At 44.6% G+C, this 13,477-nt stretch overlaps 1 protein-coding gene across 1 annotated transcript in view; it reads right to left on the bottom strand.

The window, feature by feature from the left end:
* The window catches only part of nrxn3a (neurexin 3a), a 2,272,338-nt gene that overhangs the window by 1,179,009 nt on the left and 1,079,852 nt on the right, over nt 1-13,477 (bottom strand). The gene's annotated exons all lie outside the window — the stretch shown is intronic.

Genomic DNA, 13,477 nt, shown 5'->3' with positions numbered 1-13,477 from the left:
GCCTCTCCCTTCTTTAGGTCGGAAGGCTGGTGAGAAGTGAACCGATATAAACCATTAAGCTGTTTTATTTTACAGCTGATAGGTGAACATACAGATACAATAAATTGAACTTCCATCGCTCAGTCTCACCTCTGCCCTCATAAAATGAGAAATAAAAATTAATAATTCACCGCCTATCCCTTTCGTGGGTTCGCTTACTCGTTTTTGGCATTTCCTGTCTTAATAGAAACATAGAAAATAGGTGCAGGAGTAGGCCATTCAGCCCTTCGAGCCTGCACCACCATTCAATAGGATCATGGCTGATCATCCCTCAGTACCCCTTTCCTGCTTTCTCTCCATACAACGAACAAAGATGACTTGATTCCACACCAAAAGGGATGAGTTGACAGATGTTTCAGCAACCAGGCGGTAACCAGCCCCAGAGTCTCTCGTGATCTAAAGTTGGCGTTTGCCCTTGTGTTTGGGGGTCCCCTGCTTCCCCCAGCGACACGGGCCAATGGGGAAGCCCACCCGACATAGAGATGGGAGCACGAGGCTCCACACATGGTCGGTCCCACCCATCTCACTGCTAATAGTCACACTCTCCGTTCCCTATGCGAACTGCGGTGCAATATTCACACAGCAGCGGATCGGAGAGATTCGAAATTGGTTATGGCCGCTTTTGAGGCGGTGTCACCGCCTGAATGCTGATTTTACCGCCAGGCGTTAGTCGCTGCCTCAATGTCCTAAATTCAGTTTTTACACCCAAGGATGAGAGAGCAGCGCTAAAAAGTGGCGTTGCACACTTATCTTCAGGCGGGAGCTCAGGAGGCCGACTGAATTTCCCGACGGGAGACTGCCGCCATGATTGGAAAAAAAAATGGAAGGAAAAAAAAAGAACTGAAACTTCACTGATCCACACACACACACTTCCCGACTCTTAAAACTAATGAAAATATGCAGAAATAAATAAAGAGAAAAACTTACCTTCCTTTCTGGGCGATTCTGCCCGAGAGCCGTTCCTTAACGACAGCTTTTTCCTGGCTGTATGGCCACCTGTTTGTACGGACAAAACAAATGTCGGGACAGAGGCGTCAAAGAGGCATTATACGCTGGATGACGTCACCACGCGGGTGCCGTTAGCCGGCGCAAAGTTGCCTCTTGGCGCCTCTGCCAAAGAGCCGACTGAATTTAGGCCGTGGCGTCGACGCCGCTTACCGTCGAAGGTCGGCCTTTGCCGGCCGTTAGCCGCTTCCAGCGCACGGTAACAGGCGGCGTCCACAACCCAACTTCGAGCCCTAGGCGTTTCCCAACTGCAAAAATGGACATCCTGCCTCTGAAGCATCTAGCTCCTGGTGCAGGCCTGAACACCGTGGTCTTCCTGCTTAGATCACGACTGACTCCTCGTCTCTTTTTCTCCTCTCCTCCCCATTCAGGGATTCACCAGCAGGGCTGCCAACTCAACCCGTCTCCCAGGAGGATGCTTCCAGCAGACAGCATATGCAGGTGCTCGCGTGAATCGGAAAATCCTCCTCAATAGGTATGAGTGCTCGCTGCAATCCCTAAACTCACTTGCATTGTCTGAAACATTCTAGTTGAGATGTCATGACTGATTCCTAATCTGCATTTCCGACCTTTGCGATTCTGCGGATTTAGCCCTGAGAGCAACATTTAACCAATTAGCAGCATTATTCAAATAAATTACACCTAGCTGCTATAATCAGAAATCCCCAAAGAACACAGGCTGCTTCCTGCTACATCATATATTTTCAGCAATTATCTCAATCGTCCCTTCATTCTTCTTTTTCTGAAGTAAAAAAGAAAGAACTTGCATTTATACAGCACCTTTCACGACCTCAGGATGTCCCAAAACGCTTTACAGCCAATGGAATACTTTTGAAGTGTAGTCACTGTTGTAACGTAGGAACACGGCAACCAATTTGCGTACAACAAGCTCCCGTAAACAACGATATGAAGTGACCAGATAATCTGTTTCAGTGATGGTGACTGAGGGATAAATATTGGCCAGGACACCTTGCTCTTCTGCGAAATAGTGCCATGGGATCTTTCATGTCCACCTGAGAGAACAGACAGTTTAACGTCTGATCCAGAAGATGGCACTTCTGACATTGTAGCACTCCCTTCGTACTGCATTTGAATGTCAGCCTAGATTTTGTTTCTGCTCAAGTTCCTGGAGTGGGACTTGAACCCACAACCTTTTGACTCAGAGGCAAGAGTGCTGCCCACTGAGCCATGGCTGATATAGTCACAACAAATCCAGTTTTACAAGTCTCTCCTCATAATGTAGAGCCCCAAATCTCTGAACGTATCCAAGTTATTCTCCCATGAACCCTTAGCGACGTCTGTTTGAAGGGTAGGGTTCTAAACTCTGCACGGCATTCCATGTATCAATGACACCTTGCCAGTTAGAATAAATTCCTTTGAATTCTAATCAAATGTTATGAAGGCAGTGGGACACATTTAAAGATCTACCACAGAAAATAGTTGCAGGATACCTCTACTTGTGGCAAAATCCAACAACAGTTTACTCTGCATTTGTTTTTGCAATAAGCAAATGGCTGAGGAATTGGTGCTCACTGGGCCAAACACTGAAAGCAAATCCTTGAAAGTCAAGTAGCCTTTTATTTTGCCATTTCATTTGCATCTTCAGATGGTAAATGTGCATCTAGATTAGAGAGACAACTGCATCTGGGCTTGCGAACAGCACATGAGCAAACATTCATAGCAGGTAAGGTGCAGGGGAAAAACGCATCAATCTGTTGCGCTCTGGCAACTAACCATTTATAATTTAAAATAAAACAGCAACAGTACATCAGTGAACACATGATTCCTATTATATATTCGTCAGATCACGTGAGAGAACTTCCATTGCTGTTGGAACGTTCTTTAAGTGGATGGTTGCTTTCCATTTTAAATCAACTGGGGAGGTGTAGATGAAAAGTGCCCAAAAAATGTGTCATATTTTGTGGGTAGAATCATGAATACTGTAATGGAAGGGCGCTAGGCTATTCATATGCAAATAAAACATAGGGTGGCATAACATCGGAGAACACTCTACACATGGCTAACTGTCTAAGATGTCATGCATTTATTATCATTTTATGAATGTTTCCTGCCGAATATCCTTCCAACCTCTTACTTATTTTAAATTGTTTGAATTCTCCCCCCCCCCCCCCCCCCCACCAAAAAAAAAGGCTGTGGATGCTAGGACTTTCAAGACTGAGATCGTTAGACTATTGTTACTTCATCTAATCCGACCAGCATATCCTTCGATTCCCTTCTCCCTCGTGTACTTATCAATGCTGGGCGCCTCAACCGTTCCCTGTGGCAGCGAGTTCCACACTATCACCACTGTCTGGGTAAAGAAGTTTCTCCTGAATTCCCGATTGGATTTACGAGTGACTTTTTGGCCCCTCGTTGTGGACCTCCCCACAAGTACAAAGGTCTTTCCGATCAAAGCCTTTCGTAATTTTAAAGACCTCTATCGGGTCACCCCTCAGTCTTCTCTTTTGCACTGAAAGGAGCCCCCAGCCTGTTCAATCTTTCCTGATAGTTATAACCGATGTTCCCTCTAAGTGTTTGTACTTGGCCGCGGACTGTTTATTTCAAGGCTTGGTACCTTTTAAATGTTGCTGCGTGGCCGTGCATGTACGGTAGCTTGGAGGGACCAACCTGCGAGCGACCTGTGTGGTACCTTCCACATTGATGCACAGCCGTGCAGATGCGCAGCTTAGAGCAAACACTGGTTATAACCTCTCATTTCTGGTATCATCCTTGCAAATCTATGTTTGCAGCTTCTCCAGTGCCTCACTCAACTTTTTCTGATACGGAGACCAGAACTGTGCACCATGCTGAGGCGGAGGCTCAGATAAGGCTGAGATTTGGAGCACAGTACCTTACTTTAGGGGGAGGGTTTCAAGTGCACTACCCTTAGAATCAGAGAATGGTTACAGCACAGAAGGAGGCCATTCGGGCCGTCGAGTCTGTGCCGGCTCTCTGCAAGTGCACCTCAGCTCGTCCCACTCCCTCCGCCCTTTCCCCGTAGCCCTGCAATTTTCTTTTCCAACTCCCTTTTGAGAGCCGTGATTGAGTCTGCCTCCACCACCCTCTCAGGCCGTGCATTCCAGATCCTAACCACTCGCTGCATAAAAATGTTTTTCCCCATGTCACCTTTGGTTCTTCTGCCAATCACCTTAAATCTGTGTCCTCTGGTTCTCGACCCTTCCACCAATGGGAACAGTTTCTCTCTATCTACTCTGTCCAGACCCCTCGTGATTTTGAACACCTCGATCAAATCTCCTCTCTGCCTTCTCTGCTCTAAGGAGAACAACTCCAGCTTCTAAGAACCTAAGAATTAGGAGCAGAAGTCGGCCATTCGGCCCCTTGAGCTGCTCCGCCATTCAGTAAGATCATGGCTGATCTTCTACCTCAACTCCACTTTTCTGCACTGTCCCCATATCCCTTGATTCCCTAAATATTCAAAAATCTATCGATTCTCTATTCTATCCTTGTAACTGAAGTTCCTCATACCTGGAACCATTCTCGCAAATCTTTTCTGCACCCTCTCTAAGGCCTTCACATCCTTCCTAAAGTCCGGTGCCCAGAATTGGACACAGTACTCCACTTGAGGCCGAACCAGTGTTTTATAAAGGTTCATCATAAATTCCTTGCTTTTGTACTCCAGCCCTCTATTTATGAAGCCCAGGATCCCGTATGCTTTATTAAATTGCATTCTCAACCTGCCCTGCCACCTTCAACGATTTGTGCACATATACCCCCAGGTCTCTCTGTTCATGCACCCCCTTTAGAATTGTACCTGTTAGTTTAGTTTCTTTGGCACAGCATGTTGGAGAAGGCCAAATAATGAGTCAAAATTTTCTCATTCTGCTTCACCTTGATTTCAATCTAAAAAAAAATCAAATTTGCCTGCTTACATTTGCAATATGCAAGTAATGCAGTCTAAATAGAAACACAAAAAGCACACACCCAATTGTCAGACATCTCCAACCGCTGCAAAGATAAGGAACCATTGATTAAACTAAAGCTCAATAAAGCCCTGGAGTCGGCAGCCCTCGGGAATGTAGCAAAGAGTCAATGCGCATATTTAGATTAAATGCATACACACAGTTATGTTGATAAATATAGTACTGATATTTAATATGCAGATTTACAAGATAATGTTGTGCATTTTCTGAGACTTGGATTGGTAAACCGTTCAACATGAATAATTTAACTAGTTTGCACCAAACAACTATTACAGTAAATTATGAATGAACATTTTTTTGCATCTAAGCATTGGTTTGCAATGCAGCAAATTATATAGAATTTATAGCAGGGAAACAAGCCATTTGGCCTCTACTGGTCCGTGCCGGTGTTTATGCTCCACACGAGCCTCCTCCTACCCCTCTTCATCTCACCCTATCAGCAAAACTTAGTTGTGTTCAATGGAATTTTTAATTATTATTAAGGAAACTAGTCGAAGAGCCAAAGCTCACAATAAGGAATAAAGAGGTAAGTCAAGTAGCATTGATTCGGTACGCATAGACTTTAAAAGCCTGGAGGTCATAGGAAGAAGGAATGACAGAGGCAGGTAAGAAATTGTAGTTTTGAGTTGCCAAGATCGAATACCAAAATGTTCCAAAATTATCACCCAATCCATTGCCAAGTTTTCATAGAATCCTAAAAGTTTACAGCATGGAAGGAGGCCGACAAAGAGCTATCCGGCCTAATCCCACTTTCTAGCTCTTGGTCCGTAGCCCTGTAGATTACGGCACTTCAAGTGCACATTCAAGTATCATTTAAATGTGGTGAGAGTTTCTGCTTCTGCCACCCTTTTAGGCAGTGAGTTCCAGACTCCCACCACCCTCTAGGTGAAGACATTTCCCCTCAAATCCTCTCTAAACTGCCTACCAATTACTTTAAATCTATGCCCCCTGGTTGTTGACCCCTCTGCCAAGGGAAATAGGTCCTTCCTATCCACTCCTCTCATAATTTTATACACCTCAATATGGTCAACCCTCAGCCTCCTCTGTTCCAAAGAAAGCAACCCCAGCCCATCCAATCTTTCCTCATAGCTAAAATTCTCCAGTCCAGGCAACATCTTTGTAAATCTCCTCTGTACCCTCTCTGGTGCAATCACATCTTCCCTGTAATGTGGTGACCAGAACTGCACATAGAAACATAGAAACATAGAAAATAGGTGCAGGAGTAGGCCATTCGGCCCTTCTAGCCTGCACCGCCATTCAATGAGTTCATGGCTGAACATTCAACTTCAGTACCCCATTCCTGCTTTCTCGCCATACCCCTTGATCCCCCTAGCAGTAAGGACCTCATCTAACTCCTTTTTGAATATATTTAGTGAATTGGCCTCAACAACTTTCTGTGGTAGAGAATTCCACAGGTTCACCACTCTCTGGGTGAAGAAGTTCCTCCGCATCTCGGTCCTAAATGGCTTACCCCTTATCCTTAGACTGTGACCCCTGGTTCTGGACTTCCCCAACATTGGGAACATTCTTCCTGCATCTAACCTGTAACACTGGAATGGCCGGACGCATTACTCCAGCTGTGGCCTAACCAGTGTCTTATACAGTTCAATACTGTTTTACCCAGATTCAGTGTCCGATTGCAGTTGGGTTTGTTGGCACTGCATTGCAAGGTACAATACGATTAATAATAGCTGGCAGCTAATACAAATCCTGGTCCAAGCAGATTGCAGAAACATCCGTAGTCAGTTGGCAGGGCAAAGGTGTCAATGCTGCCGTTGGCCTCAAGCGTGTGGGGAAAAAAATCTACTGTTGATTGCTAGCCAGCGATGTCATGGCAATGTGCACGTGTATGAATGTCAGATGAAGACAAGATTTGACTCAGATGTGATGACCCCACTGTTCAGCAATGACTCGGTTTTATCATTCTCATCCTTATTTTCAACTCCCTCCAGGGCCTCGCCCCTCCCTATCTCTGTAACCTCTGCCAGCCCTATAACCCTCCGAGATCTCCGCTCCCCTCCAATTCTGGCCTCTTTTGCATCCCCGATTTTGCCGCTCTAGCATTGGCGGCCATGCCTTCAGCTGCCTAGGCCCGAAGCTGTGGAATTACCTCCCTAAACCTCTCTGCCTCTCTATATCGCTCTCCTCCCTTCAGACGCTCCTTAAGACCTACATCTTTGAAGAAAGCTTTTGGGCATCTGTCCTAATATCTCCTTGTGTGGCTCTGTGTCAAATTTTGTTTGATAACACTCCTGTGAAGTTCTTTGGGATGTTTTGCTATGATCAGATCAGATCAGATCAGCCATGAACTTATTGAATGGCGGAGTAGGCACGAGGGTCTTACTCCTGCTCCTATTTCTTATGTTCTTATGTATATAATGAAAGACGATATATAAATCTATATACATGCAAGTTGTCGATGGTCGGGTGACAAGAGATAGCTTCCTAACATTCAGCGTTTAGGTTCAGACAATGAGGGACAGCCCCTTGAGTAAGGTATTGGAGTGCTATTGGTTCCTGTGCCTCTTAAATAGAAGAGGGAAGAAGTTCAGAGGTGATGGGTGGGGAGGATATGTCTGCAAATTAGCTGTGCATCCATTGCGTTTGAATTGGTCATTTTTATATGCCCATACAGAATGACATGGATCGGAGGTACATTGTTGAATCCTGCTCAGTAGCCTTCCCACAGACAACAGAACTCTGCAAATGCTTGAGATTAACTGCCCCCTCCTGACCAGTGAAAAGAAGCTTGAGTTCAGCCATGGCTCAGGGGGCACCTCCCTCGCCTCTGAGTCAGATGGTCATGAGTTCAAGTCCCACACCAGAGCCTTGAGCACAAAAATCTAGGCTGATGCTCCAATGCAGCGCTGAGGGAGCGCTGAACTGTCGGAGGTGCCGTCTTTCGGATTAGGTGTTAAACCGAGGCTCCGTCTGCTCTCTCAAGTAGACATAAAAGATCCCGTGGCACTATTTGGAAGAAGAACAGGGGAGCTTATCCCGATGTCCTGGCCAATATTCATCCGTGAACCAACGGCAGATTATCTGGTCACTTATTACATTGGTATTGATGGAATCTTGCTGTGCACAACAGTAACCACAATTCAAAAGTAATGAAAAGTGGCTGTAAAGCCCCTTTGGGACATCCGGGGATCATGAAAGGCGGTATATAAATGCAAGTATTTCTTCCTTTCGCATCAGATTGAAGTCGCAGGTGATCTTGCAACTTTTGCAGTTCATGCGGTCAGATCAGTGACAAATCCGCAATTCCAAAAACCGGAGTGGTCCGAAAACCGGACATTCCGGCGAGGAGCGGAGGATCGGCGGGCGGCGAGGTCCAAAATCCGGTAAAACCCAAAATCCGGCACGGATTCGGTCTGCGGCGAGATCCGAAAATCCGGCAAAACCCGAAATCTGGCAGGGATTCGGTCCCGAGGGTTCGGGATTTCAGACGTTGTAGCTGTACTGGTAGTTGTGACTTGCTGTGCATCAGAAAGCACTTCACATTGATATCAAACCCCAACTGTGTAACTGGCCTATCCAATAGAGGCAGGGCTGAATTTTTTTTTCCTACTCTTTATTCATTTAAAAAAATAATGTATTTTCTAAGTGCTGACGCATTAACTGCATCTTATGTGCAACAATGCTGTCCAATCAATGGGGAAAGACATGCAGAAACAGCAAAAATTAGGTCACACACATGAAAAGAATGAATTCATTAAATGGGCTGCACGAACATTCTCGGAGGTAATTGGTATTTGGGGCAATGAAAAGACAGATGATGAGGTAGGCAGGGTGTAGCATTTAATCAGATGAATGCAGGAAAATTTTGCACAGATTTCTTTTTCTGTGTTGCTTAAAAGTCAAGATACTGCATCAAAGGAAATAGCCCCTTAAGAATTCAGACTATAAGCACAGGGTACCAACCTTCAAGGCAAAAGCATCATTCACTTTCAAAGAGTACATTTATACTATGTGAGCCTTAATCAGCAGGACATACTTTACTTTTTTTTTTGCACAGTTTGCATTGGCGATATTGGCTCTCTAAACCCCTCCATCTCCAAGATTGATATGGACAGAGGAGGAGATTTACACTGTTAAGAGTAGCAGGAGATAAATCCTTTCTTCAATACGTCTTTCAGAGGTTTTTCAAAATCATTGAGATAGGGTAAGGCGATCACTCTGCACGAACTAGTGTCACAGCACCATCTAGTGTTGTTACTCGGACCAATTTTCTGATCTGTCGATTTGCACTTGGCTATACCCTTTATGGGTAGCATTACAAATAAATAGCGCTTCAGAGACACCTTTATTTTGTCTATATTTTTCCCACTGCTCACTGTTTTTCGGGTTAAACGCCGCCACACACTGTCTGTGAGATAGGGAGGTATTAGCAGGTGCTCGATCGAGAGAGAGAGAGAGAGAGAGGTCAGCAGAGTGGCGAACTTCTTGTTGAGGTTCCCCTTTCTTCCCGATGGGGAGATGCCCGCTCTCTGTGCGTATCTCAATGGCGAGGATGAGTTCAGGAATTCACAGTCTCAAATTCAAGTCTGACCACTCCCAGTGGAGCAACAATACCAGAACTCAGCTATTTCAAAGTGTTTTCTTGGTCTCCTCAAACTAGCACTGAAATCTGCAGATCTGCCACCTTGCATGCAAATTCATAATTATTTTCAGGTGGACTTAAAAAGACCATTCACATTTACCTTTTTGTATTTTCATTGTGTCAGTAATACAAAGCCCAGAGGTGATAGAGTTGACCTGAAATTGCCAAACCAGAATGATATCATTCAATTTAGCTCTGATAGCTCTGGCAGACCCAGGGAAACTCCAGTCAACTTGGGCCAACTGGCTCAGTAAATACAAAGTAACACTAATCTCACAGTGATAGAATCACAGAACTTTTACCACACAGAAAGAGGCCATTCAGTCCATTGTACCTGTATCGTCTCTCTGAAAGAGATTACATAGGATTACATTGGCTATCCGGCACAGAAATAGTCCATGCCGGCGTTTATGCTCCACTCGAGCCTCCTTCCATCTTTCCTCATCTAAATCGATCAGCATAACCCTCTATTCCCTTCTCCCTCATATACTTGTACAGCCTCCTCTTAAATGCATCTATACTATTCGCTTCAACCACCACATTCTCACCACTCTCTGGGTGAAGTCGTTTCCTCTGAATCCCTATTGGATATCTCGATGATTATCTTATATTGATGGCCTCCAGTGACACTCTTCCCCATTCATTCACTTACATTTCCCCATACCATTTATTTATTTATTCGCTTCCTTGTAAAGGATGTTATGGTTTCTGCTTGTGTTTCTGGTAATGTGTTCCATGGGGAGTGAATTTCCTCGTGGTTTTTCCCACTCCGACAGTGTAACTTTGGGGGAAGTTAGGTGGAAACCCCATTTGCCGGTGTAAATGGGTTTTCCACCGGGCTTAGGTCGTTGGGGAAGGAGAAGCTGCAAGGAAATTCAACCCCCATGTCCAAACAATTCTCCGTGTAAAAGAAACCTTCTAACCTCGCCTTGCACTCTCAAATCCATGCCCTATGGATTCCGATTCCCCAACCGGTGGAAACAGTTCTTCCCTATTTACGTTGTCAAAACCTCGATCGGGTCTCCTGTCAATTTTCATTGTATTAATGAAGAGGGTCCCGGTTTCTCCAGTCTCTCCTCACAACCAAAGCCTCTCATCCCTGGTACCACCTTAGTGATTGTCTTCTGCACGCTCTCCATGGTCCTGATAGTCTTCCTAAAGTAAGACGGCCGCAGCTAAACTCAACATTCTGACTGTGGGCTCCCAATGATTTGTACAGGTATACCATTACCTCTTGTACTCTATGCCGCAATTAATAAAACCTCCAATTCCATATGCTTTATCTCTTTACAGATTTATCAACTTAGCCCCCCTCACTTTTAAAGATTTGTGTATCTGACCTCTGAGCCACTCTGCTCTTCTACTCCTTTAAAACTTTGACCATTTAGTGTGTTAAGGGACTAGAAATTCCATAGCGCCCCTCTGCGGCGATAACTTTTGAAATCGCGGAAAAGTATCGCCAGGCGATATTCATTTTCTGATTCAGCTTTAGTGCTCCAAGAGCGAAGGGGAGCGCAAAATCAAGCGCTAACTATTTTTCTTAGAGCGCTAAAGTGCGAGAGCGGGGCGGGAGCGGCAGAGCGCTGATCAATGCGGAGTGCAATGATACCGGCATCAGAGGCTGTTTTCCTCGCTTAAAGGGAAGGGTCAATGATAGCACACAACTTACTTCTGCTCAGTTCTGTGTTGCCAGGCGACCTGTGGGATTGCCATTACAGCCCACAGTCACTCTCAGAGAGTGGAGGGCTTGGACATCAGGCAGCGATGACACATGGAAAACTTTCGGCAGGCCCCAGACTGTTGAAAAGAATAAAGTTTGGCCCAGCTGAAAGCCACTGCCTTTAATTAGCACTCCCCAAGCGGTCAGCTGAGGAGACAATGCTTCCTCTTCCTGCCGCTGTTGATGCCCGGTGATACAGCAGGCTGCGGGAGGCAATTTCACATCCGGGACGGTAACGGGGCACTGCACACTTTAAGACGTCACGATCTATGAGGCGCTAGAGGCCGTAAGTGTTAGCGCCAGTGTTAAACCAGCACTAAATATCGCGGGCGTCGCTTAATTCGCCCCGTTAGCGCCTGGGGGGGCGCGGTAACGAGAGGCGCAAAACAGCTGAATTTCTCCCCCATGGTCTCTTCTGCATGTTAGATTTCATGACATTTGCTCAATCGATTAACCTAGACCCCCTTTCACACACGAGCAGACCTCACCAATTAACTGCGTTCCCTTTGTGTATGCCATCTGCAAATTATGAGATTGCCCATGTCCAGATAATTTGTACAAAGATAGAAAAAAGAACTTGCATTTATATGGTGCCTTTCATGTCCCAAAGTGCTGCACAGCCAATGAAGTACTTTTGAAGTATAGTCATTGTTAAAATGTAGACAAATGCAACACACAGTATGGTCTCACAAACCACAATAAGATAAGTGAGCAGATAATCAATCTTAGTGATGTTGATTGAGGGAAAAATATTGGCCAGGACACCGGGGAGAACTCCCCTGCTCTTCCTCAAATTGTACCATGGGATCTTCTACCTTCTTCTGAGAGGACAAGTAGGGCCTTGGTTTAATGTCTCATCCAAAAGACACCTACGCCAATGTAGCATTGAAGTGTCAGCCTAGATTATGTGCTCAAGTCTCCAGAGTGGGTATACTTTGAGAGAAGCAATAGTTCCAATAATGACCCTTGGGAGACAGCAATGTTTTGCTTCAGTCAAAAAATCATCCATTAACCGGTACACATTGTTTTCTGTCCTTAAATCAACTCCATATCCATGCTGCTACATTTATTTTCATGCAGTATTCCATCATTTTATCAATCAAGCCTCCTTTGTGGCACATTATCAAATGCCTTTTGAAAATCCATCTATACAACATTAACTGCATGTCCCTTATCAATACATTACATTATTTCCTCAGAGAACACTATTAAATTTGTCAGACATGACTTGAGTTTTATAAATCCATACATACTGTCCTTAATTAACCCATATCTTTCTAGGTGAATATTAATTTGATCCCATATTCTTGCCTCTAAAAACGTATCCACTCTCACTGCTTGGGTGATTTATCCCTTTCTTTGAATAGTTTTATTACTGTAATATTAACCCTAAACTACCAAAATACAAATTTAAATATAGAATATTAGATATTTTAGATCTATTTGTCCCTTAGCGTTTTTTGAGGTTGTAACTAACAGGGTAGATAAAGGTAAACCAGTGGATGTAGTATATTTTGATTTCCAAAAAGCATTTGATAGCTGCCACACAAGAGGTTATTACATAAGATTAGGGTTCATGAGATTGGGGGGAATATATTAGCATGGATTGAGGAATGGATAATGGACAGAAAACAGAGAGTAGGAATAAATGGTTCATTTTCGGAATGGCAGGGTGTAACTAGTGGAGTACTGCAAGGATCGGTGCTTGACCCTCAGCTATTCACAATCTATATCAATGACTTAGCTGAGTGGACAGAGTGCAATGCATCCAAGTTTTTTGACGATATAAAGCTCGGTGTGAAAGTAAGCTGTGAGGACACAGAGACTGCAAGGGGATATAACCCAATGATTGGGCAAGATGGTGGGATTTGGAGTATAATGTTGGGAAGTGTGAAATTACCCACTTTTGTAGGAAGAATTGAAAAGCAGTATATTATTTAAAAAGATGAGACACAATAAATATTGGTATTCAAAGGGATTTGGGTGCACTTGTACAAAAAAAAATTAAGTTAACTTTCAGGTACAGCAGGCAATTAGGAAGGCAAACGGTATGTTACCATTCATGGCAAGGGGTGGGCAGAGGAAACGTTACAGGGACCACCCTCAAAGCCTCCCTGATAAAGTGTAACATCCCCACTGACACCTGGGAGTCCCTGGCCCAAGACCGCC

The sequence above is a fragment of the Pristiophorus japonicus genome, chromosome 4, assembly GCF_044704955.1.
Source record: "Pristiophorus japonicus isolate sPriJap1 chromosome 4, sPriJap1.hap1, whole genome shotgun sequence".
Lineage (NCBI taxonomy): Eukaryota > Metazoa > Chordata > Chondrichthyes > Pristiophoridae > Pristiophorus > Pristiophorus japonicus.
The sequence above is the reverse complement of the archived record's forward strand: the minus strand, read 5'-3'. Positions and strand labels throughout refer to the sequence as shown.